Source organism: Panulirus ornatus, chromosome 28 (genome assembly GCF_036320965.1).
Source record: "Panulirus ornatus isolate Po-2019 chromosome 28, ASM3632096v1, whole genome shotgun sequence".
In the NCBI taxonomy this organism is placed as follows: Eukaryota; Metazoa; Arthropoda; class Malacostraca; order Decapoda; family Palinuridae; genus Panulirus; species Panulirus ornatus.
Genome location: NC_092251.1, coordinates 11,130,042 through 11,153,317, shown reverse-complemented (window position 1 = coordinate 11,153,317; position 23,276 = coordinate 11,130,042).

Genomic DNA, 23,276 nt, shown 5'->3' with positions numbered 1-23,276 from the left:
GTGGGGTTATGGGGAGATAAGTGGATATGGGGAGAGGGAACTTGTCGAGATGTCTGCTGATGGAGTGCGAGGGATGGGCGGGGAGCGACGGGTGACAACAGGGAGGATTAAGACTAGATTAGGGGGAAGGGTAGATGCGAGGAAAGAGATCAGGGGGAAAAAAAAGAGGGATGGAGGATAAGTGAGGCAGCGTTAGTGAGTAAGGAGAGGTCGAGAGAGGGTGTGGGAGGAAGAGAGGAGCACGAGAGAGGCACACTAAGTTCTGGGAACCTTCAAATGTGTAGACAGCTGTTTATAGAGGTACAAAAGATCTTTCTTTTTTATTCGTAGAAATCGAAGGGTAAGACTTTGTTGAAAAAACAATATGAGAATGTGGTTAAGTTTTTCACGTTACGGTTTTTGTTATTGTTGCTGCTCTGTTGTACGAGTGCATCCATTAATTGGGCAGTCGTATGGCAAGGCGAACGAGCCGAATCACATTTCAGGGCAGATGAGTAACATCATCTATCATCTACGTCGAGAGTTACGAAAGTATTTCCGCCATAAGTAGCAGAATTAGCCATTGTCCCATTCCATATGATACCTCCGGTGGTGTACCCTTCGGCTTTACAAGTCTGTGTTTCCTCGCTACTTCGTTGTTATCCACGTAACTGACTCGTACATATTTCTTTATGACGACTTGGCGGATTTGCATAGTGTCCCAGGCCGGTTTTGGGTATACACCAACTCTTTTTTGTCATTCATGGTACGTGTCCACTCACAGTAAGAACTGTCATCGGCTTTGAGGAATACTCCATATGTCTTTCACTGTTATAACGTGGAGGAGTTCTGTGCAGTCACTGTTGCTCATTTCTTGCTTTCTCATAAGCGTAAGACGAAGGCAAAAAAAAAACGTTATGAATACAGATTCGAGTACAACTGAATCCAGACAGCAACAAACGACTGAGTTCTGACGAGGCTGTTTGTGATGGTGGAGGAGGGCCTCGTTAGGACTCAAGGGTTTGAATTCAGTGGTATTATGAGGGAAGGCGGTGAAAGGGAGACGTGAGGGAGGTGTAGGAGACTAGACAGTGAGGGAAGGTGGGGACGGGAGGGGAGGATGGAGAGGCGAGTCTGCAAGGGAGGAGGCGGGGAGAGAGAGAGAGAGAGAGAGAGAGAGAGAGAGAGAGAGAGAGAGAGAGAGAGAGAGAGAGAGAGAGACTGGAGCCACACAGGTATATAAATCACCCGGCCGCCAATATTGGACCTGACACCTACACAAGAAAAATCATCCCAGATCCTTATTGGTGCAGTCTTGGTTGGTGGGTTGCACGTACCCTCTGGCCTCGCACCTCCCCAGCCTACAAACTTCTTTCCCTGACACATGACCCGTCACGCTCTCATCGACGGTATATTTTTTTTTTCCCACTATCTTCTTCGGCTGCAGAGGAGTAAAACACGGGAATAAAGAACCCGTCATGTGTTGCCAGTGCGAAGTCTGTTAGCACCTTCAAATCACATCTACCATCAATAAACACACCTGTTTTTTTTAATAAGGGTGGAAAAAATCAGGTGTGTGAAGGCGTTTTGAAATTCACCTCAATTGGACGGTTTTTAATGTCGCTCAGAGAATCGTATCTTGTCATTCAGTTGTGGATAGAAATATCATAGAATCTAGGATGATTAAACATAGCTTCTGTTGTAATCGCAACATGGAGGCATTGTACAAATTGGGTTCCTCCATTATCAAAAGAGTTGTCGACATTCAGCAAGTTTGTGAGCTGATCCATGACTTGACTCGCATGGCTTTGGTTACCCAGCCTTTGTTGCTGGTGATCACATTTCCTACCCGACCTTCCTGCCTGACACAAACGCACACACACACACACACGACTTGTTCTTCGTTAACTCTAGATTTTTTTTTACTTTCGCAGTGAACGTCACGCGCTGTCAAGGCCTGTCTCCTTGTGGCAGGAGCCCGTCGTAAGTGCTCGTCAGTACGTATCTGCTCTCTCTCTCTCTCTCTCTCTCTCTCTCTCTCTCTCTCTCTCTCTCTCTCTCTCTCTCTCTCTCTCTCTCGCGACGTCAGAAGGCTTCTTCGGGAGAATTTGCTCAAGCTTTTACCAAGATTTCCGAGTGCTCCCTCAAGGGGGCTCTTAGGTCCACGGTTTGTGAGCAAATATATCGTTTGTCTGTCATGGCATAGCATGCCTAGTGGCTGCCTGAACTCATGAACGGTGGACTCCCGGCGCTGAGTGTGTTGCGTGCGGGCTAGGATTGGAGGGGGGAGAACCTGAGTGTGTGTTGCATAAGGGTTATGATTGGGGGGAAAGCCTGGTACGGTGTGTTGCTTTAAGACGGTACTTCGCGTTGCGTCAGTGATATACAGAGTGTGTGTGTGTATAGTACGATGTGTAAGGAGGGTCATCTAGGTGTAAATGGCAATGTGTTGTTAGTATTAAGATATAGTATTACATATTCCGTTCACAGCACTTACAGAGTTTAGTGTGTGTTTGGTATAACATGTGTTGCATGCGATATATATATATATATATATATATATATATATATATATATATATATATATATATATATATATTGCGCAGTGTGATGTGTTGCTTGCTCTATGTAAATAGTCTTCCCCTAAGTTACGACACTGGCGCACAGGGCATAAATGTGTGTGTGTATGTGGTGTGTGTGTGAGTGTGTGTTCAGCTGATACGTCCATCGTATTGTACTGACGTGCATCATCGTCCACACTAACGTGCTAGATGGCGATGCACGGCAGAGTAGCCGTAGGTGGTACGTGAGGTAGATTGTACCGTGGTCTGTGGGTACGGTTGAGTGGGTTTTTTTTTTATCTAGGCTGTACAGCGGGGCATTCACGAGCTTGGTGCGATAACTCTACGAAAGTCCGAATGACTTGTCTGTGCACGGTATAACCTGCAGGGTTTACAGGCAGCAGCAGCACAAGCACAAGCGGTCCCCCCTCCCTCGTACGCAGTCAAAACACACACACACACACACACACACACACACACACACACACACACACACACACTGACACGCGCACACACACACACGCACCATAAACAAGTTTGATTTTGTGTTTACTTAGACATGCACAAAAAAGAAGAAAAAAGTTATCAAAAGGAAGGAAAAAAAAAGGGATTGGAACCGACTATTGTTCATGTGGAATGTGAAGTTCCCGAGGGTGGTGGGAGTAAAGTGCTCTACCATATGCGTCAGGGCCAACTTCGCTGTATTGAGGGTGGTGGGAGTAAAGTGCTATACCAGATCAGTCAGGGCCAACTTCGCTATTGTGCGTTCAGAGCCGTAACAACCTCATTAAACTATTAATTAAACTTTTTTTTTTTCTTCTTACAGCTCGCGAGCTTTGAGACCTGTCAGTGGCGCTGTGTTATTTACCTTATGGGTTATAAGCCTCGCTATATCGTGGGCTGTAGAGATTATAAGCCTTCCTATACTGAAGCTCTGCAGTTATGAATATATCTATAACGTACCGAATTGACATTAAAATGGCTGGCGTCGCCACTTTAGAGAGTGGCTATATAGAATTATCTCCATGTCATTTGTAGATTATTACTATCCACTCGGATATGATATGGAACTCGACTGTATTGCATAGTCATATATGAAATATTCCCGAGATTAGATCTGAGAGATCATGATCTATACGTCTGATTTCATCAAAATAATTGAAGGATACAGAAAGGTTCTCCCTCTGATGTTTTGTGGAGCTGTCTCTCGGCAATTCAATCTATTTATCTATCTATCTATCTCTGTGCAGGTCAATCTATCTATCTATATCTGTCTATCTGTCCATCCATTTATTATTATTTCAGGACCAATATCTTTGAAAACCCTAGTGCTACGCAGGGCTTTTTTTCCTCCAAAGGCTGCACTACGTCCCATAGCAGGGAAATGTAGATTCCTTTAGAGTGGGATGTTCTTTTGACGAGACGTCTCGGTACTACCAGTCATACAGCCTTGTCAAAGGTGACATTTCAAATCTTGGCGTAACCTTTAGCAGGTGGAGCCCTGTAACTATATAATCACATGGATATAATCACATGTTTACCCAATGGCGTCCTAGCTTCGTCTCTTCGATGTATATCAGCTGACTTGTATTTCTCTCTTGTGTCTCCCCTGATGATGTGATTATTACACGAAAGTGCACTTGGGAACTTATCGTGTTTCATTTTCCCCGTGGACTCGTAGGAATATATATATATATATATATATATATATATATATATATATATATATATATATATATATATATATATATATATATATATATATCCTGTGTGACATCTATAATCCTCTATACTCTGAATTGTTACCATGATTTCATAGTATTTAAGTGCGTATCCGATGGAGTTCATGGAGCAATGACTTCTGAATGCATTCATCTTAAATCTGGCTGAAAGGAGATCTGTGATTTTATATCCTGAAAAGGAAATTACTGTGATTATTCACACTTGCAATTCTCAAATGGCTATAGACTCTCGTTTTAATAGCATCTGATCCGAAACACTCTAGCCAACAGCCGAGCATTAAGATTGTCCAGATGAATGTTGCTCTAGTATGATATATATCCTGGGATTTACTGGTCTCTAAGACATACTGGACATGCATGTGTCCTCCATCGTAGTATATTGTCCTTTTGTTCCCTCAGTGGACACAAGAACAAGGACTAGCACTGAGTGGGTGTAAACGAACATGGAGGTAGAGGAGGAAAAGAGGGATGGATGGAGATGATAACCCAAGAATACAGATAGAGACAGATGTGATGATAAAAGATGGAAACACAGAGAAAGGTGAAGATATCTTTGAGCCGTCAGTACGAAGACAGACTACGGACTAGCCCCGTAGAAGTGACCCTAAATAGTTGATGAACATTACAGACATCACAACTTCCATATCGTTAGAAATATACATTTTTTGGGTATGTTAAAGAAAGCGTGACAGGAAATCACACATATATGGGTTACTTTTCGTTGCATTTGTGTCCAGGTTGAGCTTAACAGTCCTCGCTGAACTCCCTGCGAAATTGTTGCTGGTTCTCGCGTAGTTGAAGGCGTGTATGTATGAGTATTTGCACATCAGCAACGCCAACCGCTACACCACGGATATGTATATATGTATACAGGAGAGAGTGAGATGGAAGGATAGGATGCAGAAGGAAGAAAGCAGCTAGTAAGTAAAGAGAAATGAAATGTATCAGACACGACTGAATTAAGTGAAATACATCAGTATGAAGGACTAGAACCAAGAAATAGAAGAAAGAATAAAATAAAACGGGCAAAAAAAAAAAAAAAAAAAGGTTTGATAGTCTTTCTCCATAGACTAATCGAGAAGTGAAGTAGCAGTTTGGTACGCCCGGTCTCTGTAATGCTTTTCCCTCCCTCCCTCGTGGACTATGTTTAATGTGTGTATAGCTCATGAGACAGAGCTGGTAAAGAGTAAGGAAATTTGTGTGATTGTACGTAGGTCCTGGTTTAAGGGCGAGCGTAGTTTGAGTGTGTGTGTGTGTGTGTGTGTGTGTGTGGAGGGGGGGGCGGTGACGGATGACGGGGTGATCGTATGGAATGTGGTTGGGGGACCGGAAGGGAGAACACGACACAGTTCTCGCCCCTTTTAATCTTTGATGAAGAAAACCAATAGACGTTTTTTTTTTCTCTCTTTTCTCATCGATTTACGGAATTGGCCGAACACGATCTGGTTCCCTTCAGACTATGCAATATTCGACTTAAAATATTGATATAACCAATAGCGTATAACTTCGAGGGGTAGCGCCGCGCGATGCAAGGTGGATTAGCTTGAAACTCGTCTTGATGGTTATCATTGGCTGCTTTGTTGGTTACGAGGGGTTTTCCTAGTATCTGCTGGGTCTACATTACTGCTGGGTCTACATTACTGTCGGGTCTACATTACTGTCGGGTCTACATTACTGCTGGGTCTACATTACTGCTGGGTCTACATTACTGTCGGGTCTACATTACTGCTGGGTCTCCATTATTGCCTTGTTTACATTGCTGCTGGGTCTACATTACTGCCATGTTTACATTGCTGCTGGGTTTACATTACTGCTGGGTCTACAATACACTGTTATAACAAAAAGACTTGTTAGAGTCATTGAACTTGAGTAACGTTGCGGGTTTGAAGGGTAAAATCTCGATTGAACAGTCCAGGGATCAGGGACTTAAAAGATATAGAGTGCAGTTAGTGGAGAGAGAGAGAGAGAGAGAGAGAGAGAGAGAGAGAGAGAGAGAGAGAGAGAGAGAGAGAGAGAGAGAGAGTACGCATCTATATCGACCCAGTGGAGAGGGTCGTTGACTGGGGCCTGGAAGAGAGCGAATGTGAGGTTGAGTGAGTATTGGGTTATCAACAACTGATGTAATTGAGCCAATTATAGGTCCAGGTCTATTAGCTTCATCTGCCTCTGTCTGTAGAGGTCAGGTCCAACTCCAGGATGTGCGAAGACAAGACCCGAGCCCTGAACCCAGTGTAATTGGAGAGCATCACAAAGCCTTCCTTGAAAACATGGGATCGTCCTTCATCTCTCTATCTCTCTCTCTATCTCTCTCTCTCTCTCTCTCTCTCTCTCTCTCTCTCTCTCTCTCTCTGCTTGTATCTCTGCCAGACCCTCCCTCCTTCTTTCCCAGGAGGGAACATAAGCTTTAACCAAGTCCTCATGAGTCAGGCAGCTTGGTGGACCAGAGTTTGCCTCCCATCACCATCAATTTGGCGTTCCCCATAAATTGCTTGCAGTCATGGGACAGGAAAGTAAATGTCAACCGAGGTATATATACGACCATCGACACTCTTAGTCCTGTGGTGGATGAGAGTGAGTGGTATTGAAAATGAGAAAAAAGGAAAATGATGAATATTCATATGAAAAAAATAGAATCCAAAAAGATGTCGCCTTTCCAATAATTTGAGCCAGTTTACTCTCCCCACGAGACTAATTCGTACGACTTCTCAGCTTTATCTTGAAGTTGGTAGCCATGATCGACCGATCACCGGAAGACATCAGGAGATCATACGTAGTTGAAAAACCATTAGGTATGAATGCCTGCGGAAGGGCGTGTTAAGGACATGGCAGCCTCTCCCTAAGAAGAAAGTCATTTGTTAATGATATGCAGTTTCCTCATTTCTCTCTCTCTCTCTCTCTCTCTCTCTCTCTCTCTCTCTCTCTCTCTCTCTCTCTCTCTCCTTCCTCTCGAGTTACTGGTGTTGTGATTACGTGGATCACCTCGTCCGTACGTCCGTGTTGTTGTCCACCCTTTGGGGTCCGCACGCTGCTCTTCTGTCAGTTCGTGGTCGACAGACAGTTGATAGCATTGGCTGCGTAATCTCTCCTCGGAATCCAGTGCCATCCAGTTAACTGCATGACTTCAAAAGAGTGGTTTTCGGGTCATTATACAGGACAGGTAGAGATTGGATATGAGCGAATGAGGCCTTTTTTTTTCTTTGTTCCTGGCGCTAGCTCGCTGATGCGGGAGGCAGCGAAGAAGTATGTAGAAAAGGAAGACCTAATACAAAAGCGGGAATATTGCACCAAGTTTCCAGATCATTTGGTCACGGGCTTTCCCCTCTGTTAGTGCTACTCTCTTTACACCAGCGACGCACCTCGTCCAGGGCCTCCACCAGTGTAGTACAGCTAAGATCGACCAGACCAAGAAAGATAAAGGAAGACTCATTTCTAAGCCAAGATAAATCAGGCATCGCCCATGGCACCCGCCTCTGTAGACTTTTCATTTGTCCTGGGTCGCATCCGTCTGTATTATTGGTGACTGCTAACTACCGCGGTGTGGTTTCTAACAATGGATAAGGCGCGAAACCTCAATTTGTATCGTAAACAAATCTGAACACACAAACTTTGGAATTTTGTTTCTAACCAGCATCATTCTGTTTATGATAAGTTATTTTCTGTCGACTCAAAGTTCTTTGACCATTCTAGATGTATAATAACAAATGGCGAAAGGTGTACGGGACAGAATGAATTGGAACGATATGGTGTATAGGGGTCAATGTGCTGGCAGTGGACTGAGCCAGGGCATATGAAGCGACCGGGGTATACCATTGAAATGTCTGTGAGGCTTAGTTTTGGATAGGGAGATGTGGTTTCAGTTCATACACCTGACAGCTAGAGAATGGATGTAAGCGGATGTGGCTCCTCTTCGTCTGTTCCGGGCGCTACCTCGCTAACGAGGGAAAGGGTGATCAAGTATGAAACAAAAAGATGGCAGAAAGTTTTACGTCCCTCGGGTGCATATAACCAAGGTACATAACCATTATCGCTAATTACAACGACCTGTTGAGGCGTGATAATTAATGAGACTACGACATGTGAAATCTAGCAGGTCTCAACGCAGTGATTTAGTGATATTTTTTCCTAAAGTGACATGACACTGCAAATTACGGGTGAAATTTCGGGACAGTCATTATGGCTCTTGAGGTGAAGAAAGAACACCACTCTGTAATGATATTAGCTATACTAATGACTGTGATGCACGTGACACGTACCTTTACGGGCAAGTTGGGTGACAGAAGCCCTTCACATGCACACAACCTTCGTCAGTGAAAGATATCACTCAACGTTTTCGGTGATATACCGGAAGATCGAGAGTGGAGAGCAAAGGAACCTCTAACGTACCATTGTGAATGGTTTCCTCCAGCATCCATTAGCACTGGTGGCATTTAAGTTGCTAACTCTATATAAACAACCAGGAATTGGAAGGGCATCAAAGTGTAACTTTGAACACATGCTTTCGTAATTCCCTTGAGCATACACAAGCTCATGTTGAATTCTCTTTAACATGGTCTTCGAGTACTACTACCGTATGAAGCTCTGCTTAGAGAATATTTGCTCTCCTTAAGAAGACTGTATAACAACCTCAAGGCGCTGAAGGGGACTTCTGACAGCAGTGTCTCGACACACTAGCAAAGAGCAGAGTGTTTGACAAAGATTAAACAAGATAAACTAACCTGATCTAATAGTCGATTATTGTGGTGTGCCATAGACTGACCAGTATAATCTGAACTAGAAATTTTAATTAGCTAAAAGCATTGATAACTCCCAGGATCCATCTGGTTCATCACATCAAGTTCCATGAACACAGGTAGAGAAGTCCAGCATTAACAGGTACCACATATAGTAAGAATCAGGGGCTTTGAGAGAGGAACCCGCCAAACATCCTCTGTCACCCAGATTTTCTCCACAGCAAGCACCAGATCAGGAACCCAAAGAGAACTCGGCAGTGACACCTAGATCACCCTACCGTGCACTGTCGCACCGGACACCAAGAAACCAAGAGGATGAACCCAGAATAAGCGGGCACGAAACAATGACACTAATAACCCAGAATGAGAGAGAGGAACCCACCATTATCATCCTCTGGCACCAAGCGCTTCATCACAGCAAGCACCAGGAACCCCGAGCGAGGAACGCGGCATCGGCGAGAAATAAATGAGACGACGACGACTCCCGGTGGGCCATCGAGGCTCTCCAGGCTGTCAGAAGTCTCTCGAGAGCCGCAGATAATGTTGACAAGTGTGGCGCCTGGTCAAGACTAGCCCGGCAGTTGAGGGCAGAGTCCCTTCGATCCCTAGTGGTGCCTGGCGCTGTCGGCTCTTGCTGCAGTCTTAGGATGAAGTGTCCCGAGATGTGGCCGTTCGCACGCCCCCCCCCTGCTGCAAGTGCTCTCGTCTTCCTTGGCAGGACTATCCCCAAGATCAAGGGCTCCTTGCTGGTTTTGTCTCTTGTTGCTCTCACTCTAGCACTTGCCATCGCCTCTATAGACACCTTTCCTCTGTAATGCATTATGCTGGAGGTAAACACGTATATGGGAAACTAGGTAGCCAAAGTACATCACATGGAAATTCAGGTAAAGCTTAGTCGAGGGACCCCACGTTGACTCGACCTGGTAATGCCTTTTGGTTCCATCTGTCGCAGGTCAAGATGAGGTGGTCAAGGTTGGATCCAGACGGCCCAAAGACTGAGCTCAGATATCTTACCTACACTGATTGTGTGACGAAAATTCATATAACTAAAAGTTTGATGTAGCTCGTGAGCCAGAAAGTCATTATCGTCACCGAGTTTTCCACTTCAATCTCAGGTGATCTTATTTTAGATAACCATAGGTAAACTGGTAAGTAGACAAACCTGCCTTAAGCCATTGTGACTTACCTTTTAAAACAGACAGTCGTGGTTGAACACCTGTTTTAACTTGATTCTACATGACATTTGTAAAACCTTATTAATCGTAATTGATATCAATTGGATGACCAAATTGATCCTAGATGAGACATAGAGCAGAATGTGATATTGGGGATTTTATATGGCTAGCTTGGAGCACAGACCATCACTATTACATGATATAGTTTAAGTGTCCGGATTTCAGCACAGACGATCTGGATTAGCACCATGAGACCTCAATTTGACCTTGATGACTAGGACTGAATTGATTGAAGGGCGGCTCTGGCGGCCCCAGCATCCAGACTTCACAACAAACTATGCAGTTTTAAGATTCCAGATGGACTCTCTAGGATGTAGCGAGAGCCAAGACCTACTGAATAAATGAAGGAGGCGGAGAGCTGCAGTATGAGGGTGCGAATCTTCGGTTCCTCAGTGATGTGCGTGTCAGTTTTTGGTTCCTCAGTGGTGTGCGTGTCAATCTTCGGTTCCTCAGGGGCGGTACGTGTCAGTCTTCGGCTCCTCAGGGATGGTACGTGTCAATCTTCGGTTCCTCGGGGGCGGTACGTGTCAGTCTTCGGTTCCTCAGGGGTGGTACGTGTCAGTCTTCTGTTTTTTATGGGTGGTACGTGTCAGTCTTCGGTTCCTCAGGGGTGGTACGTGTCAGTCTTCGGTTCCTCAAAGGTGGTACGTGTCAGTCTTCGGTTCCTCAGGGGTGAACGTGTCAGTCTTCGGTTCCTCAGGGGTGGTGCGTGTCAGTCTTCGGTTCCTCAGGGGTGGTACGTGTCAGTCTTCGGTTCCTCAGGGGTGGTACGTGTCAATCTTCGGTTCCTCAGGGGTGGTACGTGTCAGTCGTCGGTTCCTCAGGGGTGGTACGTGTCAGTCGTCGGTTCCTCAGGGGTGGTACGTGTCAATCTTCGGTTCCTCAGGGGTGGTACTTGTCAATCTTCGGTTCCTCAGGGGTGGTACGTGTCAATCTTCGGTTCCTCAGGGGTGGTACGTGTCAGTCGTCGGTTCCTCAGGGGTGGTACGTGTCAGTCTTCGGTTCCTCGGGGGCGGTACGTGTCAGTCTTCGGTTCCTCAGGGGCGGTAAGTGTCGAGTCTTCGGCTCCTCAGGGGTGGTACGTGTCAATCTTCGGTTCCTCAGGGGTGGTACGTGTCAGTCTTCGGTTCCTCAGTGGTGGCTCGTGTCAGTCTTCGGCTCCTCAGTGGTGGCTCGTGTCAGCTTATCAGAGATTAAATTACAGTCAGACCAACACCCAGCTTGGAACGGCCGACGGCGGAGTCCGGACCCCGTCGTACACCCTCTGTTGACGAGCGTTTCCACAATTATACTCAGACGAGGTTCAAGGCGATGTCTTGTACATGTTAAATTGTGTTTTCGTCTTATAACAGATTTTCCCGAGCGTACATCATCTTGATTTATTGACCCTCTTACCGATGCTGGAAGTTTTCCTTGATTTCAGCTTAATGTTTTCTCTCTCGTGCGCTCATGAAATTTGCACAGGAGCAGCTTTTTCTTTCATCGTTTTCTTCATTTTTGATATCAATTTTGCTATTTTTATCGTTTTTGATATGATTTTTATTATTTCTATGACTGCAAGTCAGGATTTACAGAGTTAATTTTCTCTGTTTTACCTTTATGTAACCTTTTGAATGTTTTCTTTATTTCACGTTCATTTTTGAATGAATCTTACTCAGGATATGATTGAATCTATGCTTGATTTCCTTTTGATTCAGCCTGATTTCTCATTGTTTGGATAACTATGTTACTCGCTCGTTATGGCGAAAATTAACTTCGAGATAATTAGTAGGAGTATTTATGTCTGGCGCAAAGATTTTCTTTTAGCAAATTTTTATAATGTGATGAATTATTTGGAGGACCACGAGCCCCTACCCTTACCAACCCGCCACACAAAAGAAGATCCCAATTGCAAAAGACAAAAATGCCGTCGGAATGAGATCGAAGATGAAAATACCTCCGGAAGAAAGAAAAGATTGGGAGGGGGGAGGGGTGATTATCAACAAGAGTACTCGACAAGACAGAATTCTCCGGCAGAATGAAAATTGAAAGCCATGAAAAAAGAAAAAAAAAAATGACATCGTAAGCTCCACCATTTTCAAATATTATGGCATCAAGTCATTAAGTCTCTCTCTCTCTCTCTCTCTCTCTCTCTCTCTCTCTCTCTCTCTCTCTCTCTCTAGGCTGATGCCACCTTTCGTTCGTGCAAAGTATAAAAAAGAAAAAGGAAATCATTAATGCTGATGAACTCGCCAGTTATGCAGGAAAATTGAACTTCATGGGAAACCGCTAAAGCGCCCAGAGCGATCGAAGCCTCGAAGCCCAGAATAAACGAAGCTTCGGAATTAAGTTTCGATGCAGACCGGAGTGGCTAGTTATCTGGAATCGATTGAGGAAGAGGAAGATCTGGTAGCAGGTTATAAGGGAAGATCCTGATACCAGGAAACGGAGGGGTTATATTAAGCTTTTAGATTATCAATAATTTCTGTAAATCCCTGAGAGCCACAAAGATATTCTGTCACTGTTTCAGGTGGATATTTTTTTGAGAGCCGTGATATAAGTGATGATATTTTCAACACGTCACTGTCTCAAGTTTTAATGAACGTTACGAAAAATTTTCGCCTTCCCTTTCCCTGCTTCTTTGCTGTGTCTTAGAGCTCTCTGTCTCTCTCTCTCTGTCTCTCTCTCTCTCTCTCTCTCTCTCTCTCTCTCTCTCTCTCTCTCTCTCTCTCTCTCTCTCTCTCCCTCTCTCTGTGCGGGACGGACCAAAGAGAGCTGGCCGAACATCACGACACCACTACCAACTCCTCTTGCCAACACACGTGCCGACAATTGCTGGGATTTCCGAAGACATCTTTTTCCAGCCCCTCCCTCCCTTCCTTCCTGCCAACCAGCCGACCCTGACTGATCGATCGATGACTTGACGCTTTCATCGACATCTTAAAGACGGTGACCTTGCTCGGTGATGGTTGTCGCTGTTGTTCACGTTTTAAAAGATTTCCTAAAAAAGTGCAAAATCAGATTTTGGATGACTGGCTGAAGGCATTTGGTCCCAGCTGTTTGATATTGTGTTATATTTTACTTTCTAGATTATATTTTTTATGACTGGCTTAAGGCATTTGGTCCCAACTGTTTGATATTGTGTTATATTTTACTTTCTAGATTATATTTTGGATGACTGGCTGAAGGCATTTGGTCCCAACTGTTTGATAGTGTTATATTTACTTTCTAGATTATATTTTGGATGACTGGCTGAAGGCATTTGGTCCCAACTGTTTGATATTGTGTCATATTCACTTTCTAGATTTCATGGTTTTGTATAGATGTTTCATATTGTTATCACGCTGTCTTGCCGAGTTGGCGTCGTTCGTAAACTCAACACTTATATTATCTCTTCCAGTCTGACCTTCCTTCGTGGCATCCGATCCCTTATACCTAGACATCCTGCCCATAATCTCTCGCAGAAACTATGTGGGGAAATTCCACTATATTATCAAGACCGCTTAGGCTATCGTATATAGGATAATCCGGATCACGAGTCGAACGGTGGTGATTGAGAAACGTATGTAGTTCTTTCAAGGAAGTAAGCAGGAAGAGGATTAGAATAAACCATAGCTTGATAATGTGCCGAACATAAGTCACTTGGAATGCACTAGAGTGTGGAGCATTAAAAAAAGAAATGCATCGTATTAATTACCAACACTAAATTAAGGCAGAATTATCCACTGTGGGGAAAAAAATCCCTTCGCAAATACCGATTTCAATATCATTTACCAGTTAGTTTGGCAAGTTATTCGCACCATAAATTCGGTTAAATGCGGCACAAATTAGGCGATCCGAAACACACAATGGTAACAGATCCAGGTGGACAGAAAATGGATGATCCCAAAAGAGAAAATTTGGATCTGATAAGACATAAATATGATAACCAGAGAGACGGAATATCATAGAGACGATAAGGGTGACTTGATAAGATAAGGTGTCATTCAAAACGAGTGATGTAGAGACCAATAAGACGATCAGAAACCTAAGATATGAAATATTGATAAGATGAGAATAGAAGTAATTGATAAACGAGTGAAACGCAAACGTATACAAACGTTTTAGGTGACTCTGTACAAGATAACAGAGAATGGAGGTTTCGAAAACGGGCTGATTTTCATGCGTAGACTTAGGTAAATACAAATGTTAGGTTCCACGAAGCGTATAGGAACTGTCACTGTGACACTTGTGTTGCAAATCCGTTGAAATACAATGGTGCAACAAGCCATGCCGGTGATGAGAGTGCTATTCATCGTAAGCTTGATGAACTGACCAATGAATCGATGATTTTGTATAGTAATTGCCATATGAGATTAAGTTTGGGAGCAAACTTCCATCGAAAGCGAAATTCTCTCTTCTGTTTCCTTGCCGAGGATGTAAACTCGGGTTAACTGTAGAGGGTAAATGTGTAGTAGAGTAGTGAACTCGGATACAAAATCGAGGGAGCGTTGAAGTGGAGGAGGAGGAACAATTTTATTCGTGTATCTGTTCATAGGTATGACCCGTATGCAAATCTATCAGTGATCGCTTTATCTTGGAGCATATATTCTTTATAGGATGATCCTGGTAGATTTATATTGGCTGCTGGCGCTTTAGTGAAAACCTAAAATTCCTATAACTGCTCAATACCCGAGAACTTAAATGACAGAGGGACTTTTTTTTTCTGTGCATTTTTTTTTTTTTGATATTACACATGAGTGGAAGCAGCAAATTTTAAGTTTTAAGGAACTTTGATCTTTTTTTTTTGCTGAAATTCTAAGTTTTAAGAAACTTTGAATGTTTTGTTTTTGCTGAAATTTTAAGTTTTAAGAAACTTTCAATGTTTAGTTTTTGCTGAAATTTCAAGTTTTTAGAAACTAATTATCTCTTTTTTGGCTAAAATTTCAGGACGTGATTATTTTATTACCTCTCAGTACAGGGCCAGTTTACTCACAGAATGGGTTTCCATAGTGTAGCAGTTTGTATTGGGTTTTACAAAGGACATAAGCCCAGACTGTTTTAAGAAAATGGGATCCGCCAGTATTGTACCGTCAAAAGATCCTTACGTCATTAAGAGCTGGCCCGTTATTAGCAGAGTTATTAGTTTCTTTTCTTCGGGATTTCATTAATGGCCGGTAGGTTCTTAAAGACATTTATAAAGAAAAATCGCTCAAAGATGAAATGGTGACGCTTTGTGGAGCGTTATTTGAGACGTTCTTGTGAGCATTTAGCTAAGAAAAGGAAAGTTATGCACTATTTCAACGTTCATATTCTACAACTGAATCTCGCACAGCTACAGTCAGAAAGAGGTTGTCATTATTGAACTGATGGTGGGAAATTATCGTACTCACAGCTTTATATAAGTTATCGTACACCCTAGGTATATACCACCGTATTCATGGCCTTCGTATAATCGCACATAGAGCACGTATTCATTGTCCTCGTACCCGTAGCAGTAAGCCTTCGTACCCTCCACACTGAGTTCCTTTAATCATTAGTTTAGTCGTTAATCTCATAGGATTATCGTCGTAATGTTGCATTAAAGCGTCGGGCTCAAAGGATTCGGTAACCGTACGTCATCGTGCTCACGTCATCGTAACATCAGCATTTAGCCCTCGAGCCCGCAGCATTAAGCCATCGTGCTCATAATAGCGAGTTATCGAACTCCCAGGTTTGTCTCCCTGCTATTACCATTGAGGTTCCTGGCTCATTGTATTATTACTGGGTACACGACATTAGGCCATCGAAGTCACTGGATTATCTTCGTCCTCATGCATCAAATATTCGTACTAAGAGGATTGCACCGGCAGCCTCTTGAGATACGCGGATAGATATATAGATAGATATTCTATCATCTCCTTCGATCAAGCAGATATACGTTCTGTCGTAGTTCACTTTTTATCATAGTACACGTAATTCAATAAACAATTTTTGTGATTTGTCCCACCAAAATCAAACCATGATTTCCATTAATCCTTCAGGGGTTTTAACACATGATTTCATGTAAGCATCTGTATAAAAAAAGCTTCATAGCTTTTGTCGAGTACCATCGTATATATGGATTAATCATTGGCATGAAGCTCTTGTATCGGAAAACCTTATAGAGAATAGCTCTTTGTTTTACCAGACCTTATGGACATGTGTGTATATGTTATTAAATCACTGTATTTACCGTTTTACATATGAGGTTTGCGTAAATTGCATCACCATCGGTAATCTCCAATTTCTGACAGGATAAATTAGCTGCTCTTGTGCATACTCGTCTACATAATTTGTCCATATACACTTCGTCAGTTATCTTTAGCTGAGTTCGACCAGACAATGAAATTATATGATTGCACTCTCTTTATCAGGGTATAGATACTTACACAGAATCGCTTCAAGGGGCATTTAAAAGATTTCAAAATCAAGGGTAGGGTCTCTTTGGGCATATACTAACAATGTATTTCGTGTGATACGAGCCGTTGAAGGATCGTGTTGTTGTTACAGCATCCAAACACTTAAAGACTGTCACACACTTCAGGCACATCACCTTTAAGTGTCAGCTGTTCCCTTCCGGTAATTTGTTCTCCTTCAAGCCACTTATTTTTCTTTTCTTATTTCTCTTCACAAATTAGAAAAAGAAAAAATACAAGTTCATTACAACCGTGATACAACAACATGTATTTACAGTTCATGATTGCGAGTGTCATCTTTCGTAATTAAACGAATGATTACAGTGTCATCAGCATATTTCACTCTCTCTCACTGTGAGTGAAAGAAGCATATCAGATCTTATGGTATGAATATATAACGCTGACAGAATGACAGCCCTCCATCAGGGGAACCTGTGTTGATAGAGGAAACGGATGATGTTAAATGTTTCCTTAACAGGAACTGTTTATATCCCGTTGATCGATAGTTAGTCGACAACTGGAGAATAGATAATTGATGAAGACAAATTATATTACTTTTCTCAGTCAGGATGCTTGGCTTGACCGTTCATGAGCTGGAAGTTAGCAAGAGAACCTTAGAAACAAAGTGCCATGACATTCTAACTGTTCCAAAAAAAATAGAAATCGTCACAGTTAGAGAGGTATCCACGGTCGACTAGGTGGGTCTATAAGCAAAATGAAAGTCGTCGTCAGTGATCTACTTCATTTGTTGACTTTTTTTTTTTTCGTTTTTGTAGACGTCTGAAAGGCACGGATGTCAGCGCTGCAGGTCTGTCGTCATCATTCAAGTCTTAAGGAAGTGTTTTTCAGATACATGTAGAGCGATAAGGGACGCTTTAAGTACAGGCAGAGATGTACAAGTGATAATGGACGCCTTAGGTACAGGCAGAGATGTACAGGTGATAAGGGGCGCCTTAGGTGCAGGCAGAGATGTACAAGTGATAAGGGACGCCTTAGGTACAGGCAGAGATGTACAAGTGATAAGGGACGCCTTAGGTACAGGCAGAGATGTGCAAGCGATAAGGGACGCCTTAGGTACAGGCAGAGATGTGCAAGTGATAAGGGACGCTTTTGGTGCTGGCAGAGATGTGCAAGCGATAATGGACGCCTTAGGTACAGGCAGAGATGTGCAAGCGATAAGGGACGCTTTTGGTGCAGGCAGAGATGTACAAGTGATAAGGTGCGCCTTAGGTACAGGCAGATGTGTGCAAATGATAAGGGACGCCTTAGGTACAGGCAGAGATGTACAAACGATAATGGACGCCTTAGGTACAGGCAGAGATGTGCAAGCGATAAGGGACGCTTTTGGTACAGGCAGAAATGTACAAACGATAAGGGACGCCTTAGATAGAAGTACAGGCGCGAAAACAAACGACAAGGGGACACGCCCCCCTTCAAGCAACACATCTTCCCAGGTTAATCTCTGATGACGTCATTAGGGAGTAAAAATTGCAAGGCCGCCAAAGTGGAAATAACGATGGAGGTAATGGCCCGGAAACCCTCCAGGGAGGAAGGGGTTGCCATTCGCGCCAAGAAACTGCTTAAGTTATTCTATTTAACCTTTTTTTTTTGTTTCCTGGAGCGAGGGAAGACTTTCCTAGCCATCTAGGAGGAGTAATCGAGTGCCAGTCTACTCTAGCTCTAAGGAGATGCTTGTGTGTGTATGTCTACGAAGGATGAGTAGTTGAACGTAAAGTCGTATGGGGTTTGTCGCTTGGGAGGACTTCGCTGTGTGTTCGTCAGACTTCGCCAGGATGCGTCGTGTCATGTTGTTCGACTCAGTTGACGTAAGTCCGCTTTGAGCAAACCGGCTGGACACGTTACCGCTTTTGGGATGTGATGCGAGCGAATGTGTGGAGAAAGGGACCTGGTAATAAGGTATATAAACTAAGAGGAAGGTAGGTACTAGAGAGATGATAGAGAGTTAGGGAAGAGCAAGATTTAGGGATATATCTCTCAACGTTTGATTACACGTGTGTAGTTTCTAAAGCTTGTAACAGCCTTTAAAGGGGGAAAGACTGGTGGTTTGGTGAAGAACGGGGAGCTGGTAGAGTGAGTTTCAGCCCCAGATGGATGCAGACCTGATCCTGTACTGTGAACTAGTTGCTAAAGACAGTTAGTGCGGTGAGAGCCCTTCAGTGACACGTCCTCACGGGAGTTAAATAATCGTACTCAAGGTGGTGAAATGACTGTATTTAAGGGGTTCCATCATCGTACGCTAAGGTCAAGGTCATTGTACTCCAGGGGCTATGTCACTGTAATCGTTGGGTGAACGAAATCAAAAGTAAATCTAATTAAACATGACGTTCACCAGATTAGGCGGGTATGTTTAATTTTTAACCAATCGTAAAGCTATGAATACTCCTCGTTTAGATCACAATGGGGAGGTAACATTACCAGGAAACTCAACCCACCATCAGCAGAATGCAGGTGAAGAAAACGAGTGTTCGATAAGAACAGACGACACACTACCTACTCTGAGGCTCTAATATGATCTTCACACTTGTATACATTACTGTGCATCAAAATTGAAGTAGGCGAATGGCTTTTCACAAAGTCTACGGCTTCGGTGATTCACGGCAACTCTCTGTGTGTGTATGGATAACGAGCAGAGGATTGGCTAGATTGCACTCTGAAGACTAGTGTCTCTAGGACTTGCCTCCTTCAAGAGGATCCATATTCTCTGTTGTCAGTCACCAAACATAGTCATGCCATCACACATCTCTGGTCTCCTGTGTAAATCCCTCGGTACCCACAACCGTGGAACGACTAATTGAATTTGTATTTCACTCTAAATGGGCAATTATGTCGTGGTGGGTGTGATGTATTGCCGGCTACAGTCTACTTTAAATGGCCGGACTTTATCCCAAAACCATTACGCATGGTAGCGGGTTATGTGACAACTATCCAGCACATGTTAACATTTCCTCCAGGCGGTATTTTATGTTGAGATCTTCCCTCAGAGCTCCATTGGGTTATATAGATAAATGGGAGTGTGTTAGGTAAAGCATTGTTAGCCATGACTCCCGCACGGGCCCGCCCGAGCTCGAATCCTGGGAGCGGCAGTCGGTCCACGGTCAACCCAGCAGTTCATTCCCTCCCCATCGGGGCTGGTCGATGAACAGGTACCTGCTATGTACATTTCCTGTCTGAGGAGATCTATAAGCTGTCATCACTTGCCACTATCTTGAAAATTTACATCACAATACTTTACCGTCTTTGCTGATATTTTTTTGCCTTAATATACTGATTAAGTATTCCTTTCTTTATATAGCTACTACACGCCTGAAAAAGAGGACTGGTGGAGGAATATTTTCTTGCACGTTCTCCTGTAGTGTTGTGGTTGAATGAAAATATTCTCCCAGGGGTGGTGTGTGTGGGTACATATGTTAAAGGTGTGATTCTCTTAACAGAAGCCGCAAAATGAGCGTAAGATACTTCGTGACGAGGTAGAGACGAAGGAGGAGGCAGGAAGAGATAACGAGAGGGTGGGAGGGAATGTAGTTATGAAGTGATGGAAAGGAGAGAGAGATATGAGGAGAGGAGGTAATGATGGATAAGGTGTAGATGGAAGAGTGGGAGATAGTGAATGACAGGAAGGAAGGTGGAATAGGGAAAGTTACTAGAAGCTATGCTCTCTGTCTGTCTGTCTGTCTGTCTCTCTCTCTCTCTCTCTCTCTCTCTCTCTCTCTCTCACACACACACACACACACACACACACACACACACACACACACACACAGCAACATGGCTACCAACACCCCTGGAACAGTTTCGTCTGTCCTCGCAAGGATATTCTAGATCCACTCGCAAAAAGAAAAAAATGCCTTTAATCATACTGACTTATGGAAAATGGCTGGGAAATTCTATCAGCCTCAGTGGGTCTGTTGTATCCTGTTGGCTACACGAGCTATAGATACAAAATTCACGATCAAACTGCGATCGGAACAAATGGTATCGAGGCCTTTTACAGTAGTCGTCGATGGCCTTTACTTATACTACTGTGTTATCCTGGGCCGCGTATTCTTCTGATAATTTATAAGTTCGTTGCCATATTTAGGGAGTCGTTTATGCAAATATATTCATGAAATGGTCGCTATTTTTCTTCATTAGTTGCAACCTTTTGTTTTGCAATATCTGGAAGCGTCTTCACTTCGAATGCCTCGGTGAGTTCGACCGTGGCCTGGCCTCTTGGGAGCGTCATGAACGTCTTTGCCATATCGTTGATCCAGCCACAGGAAACACTTGCCAGCAAGGTGCGGGCGGGCGACCTCGCGCCAGCCAGCCACTCCAGCAAGGGTCCTCAAATGTCTTAACTTAGCGGGAGGCTGGTGAACCTCGTCGCTTCGACAGTGGCGCGATTATAGCCATTCATTATTCGAGGATTAGACTGGAATAATTGTTTCGGCGCGTCTCGCAGAATTACGATAACTATTATGATAATGACTTGGTGCTGGCCATTTTGGCTCGTGTCCTCATCAGGCTCGGTTAAGAGGTGGTGTTCGAGAGAGAGAGAGAGAGAGAGAGAGAGAGAGAGAGAGAGAGAGAGAGAGAGAGAGAGAGAGAGAGAGAGAAGGGGGTGGGGGTGGAGAATTAGGTTAAGGCGTTGTGAATTGTTAATGTATTTTCTGTGGAATCCAATTAAACCGCTTCATTGGTCACGAATACTTCATGCCCTCTAGCGATTATAAGTGTAAGGCAGAGTTGAAGTTATTACGTATTCAAGGCCTTTCCCGTATGCTGTTCTAAACACGTTTATAGTCCGCCAAAAGCCTGAACTGTAAATAGTTAAATTTAACTTATCGTAAAAGATTTTCAAGGCCGATGTGTCATTACTGGTTCAATAGAGTTTGACTAAGTTCTTGTTAGTATTTGTCATGATTCGTTTTAATCTTACGTTCGTATTCTTTAATGAGGTATGGGAAGTATTTACGTATTTTCATCGCCAAAATGGTTTCTACGCATATTGATCCATATTGTGATTTATGACTGCCAAGAGATGAGTGAGATTCTGCAAGAATAAAACATAGCTAAAAGAATCGGTGTTCATTTTGCCAGAATCCATACATTTGAATAGTAATCCCCTTTGTTATATATAACAGATATCACCACATATACATAGGACTTCGAGAGGACCACTTGAGAACATACCCATGCCCTCAACTCTAGTACCAAGACTTCTGGAACTCCGCCTTCTTAACACAAATACGAAACGCCTCTTGTACGAAAGGTAAATAATCCCCTGGAGGAAAAAAAGATACGAGCCTTGTATCATTAGTTTGCAATTGACATGCATCATCACCCTTGTCCACAAAGGAGGACGCGTAGTTACCCCATAACAAAAAGCCCTCATCCGATGGCACTGGTGTAGTACTTTATTAAGATCTTCAAGAGGGTCTTAAGGGGCAGATTAACTTCGATTATGGAATCAGATCATCTGAAACCCAGGACAGTATGGCTTCAGGGCGGGATGATCTGCTTCTCTTCGTTGCTTGAAGACTGTGATGGAATTGTTCAGGCCTTGTAGAGCAGTCATATTATTGACATGATATACACAGACTTTGCAAAAGCAGTTTGTGAAATGTGACCCTGATGTCATGGCACATATAATGCGTAAGATTACCTAAGAACCTGAAAAATGGGAGGATCGGTATATACGTCTTTTCAACTTAACAGATCTCAACAACTGTTGCTAACCAGGCCATTTCTAGTGCCTCCGCGGTTATCTATCTATCCATATATATATTTACCCGTCTATAAGACTTTAAACAACTTAGAAAGGTTGAGGAAAATCCTAAGCAGTTTCCTCCACCATCTTTTGATGAAGTATTGACTTGAGAGCGTCGGTCTCTCTTAACTAAGTTTGACGTCGTCTGCATATTGTGCTTTCGAAGACCCGTGAGCCCCTGGGCAATTTTCAACCAGTTAACTGCTGTAATGGCGTGCTAATTGAATTAACGGGAGGGTTGAGTAGCTTAACTCTAGTAGCCGTCACATCATAGGGAGTTTTGCTCTCGTTTCTTAACGTTACTACCTCACAGTAAGGTCTCTTTGATGACCAATTGATTGACATCACACAGTGAACTTTGCAGTAGCTTAGATGTCAGATTAATTCCTTCGGGACTGCTGTATGGTATTTTAACATTTGAAAACTACGGTGTATACTGTTGATATATTCTCTCTCTCTCTCTCTCTCTCTCTCTCTCTCTCTCTCTCTCTCTCTCTCTCTCTCTCTCTCTCTCAGTACATTTCGCTGGATTTCTTTCTGTGAACTTTTTCCACTCATTCACTCGTGTGCCAACTGCCACTGGCAAGTGGCCGTCACCCATTCATTACAGCGGTGGGTGTTATTCGCTCCGTAGACCAGTGAAATGTTACTTGCTCCCTATACCCGAGAGTATTAACACCTTTAAAGGCCAAGGAATCTTATGTGATCTTTACCCTCCTGACTGTTACTGTTCCTTTGTCGAGTGTTCATTGTTACTTGTTCCTTGGACTGCAGAATGTTACTTGCTCTCTGGACCATTCATTGTTCCGTTCCTCGATCGCTACTGCTTCTTTCTACTGCTTCAGTCTCTGGTGTCCCCATCTCGCT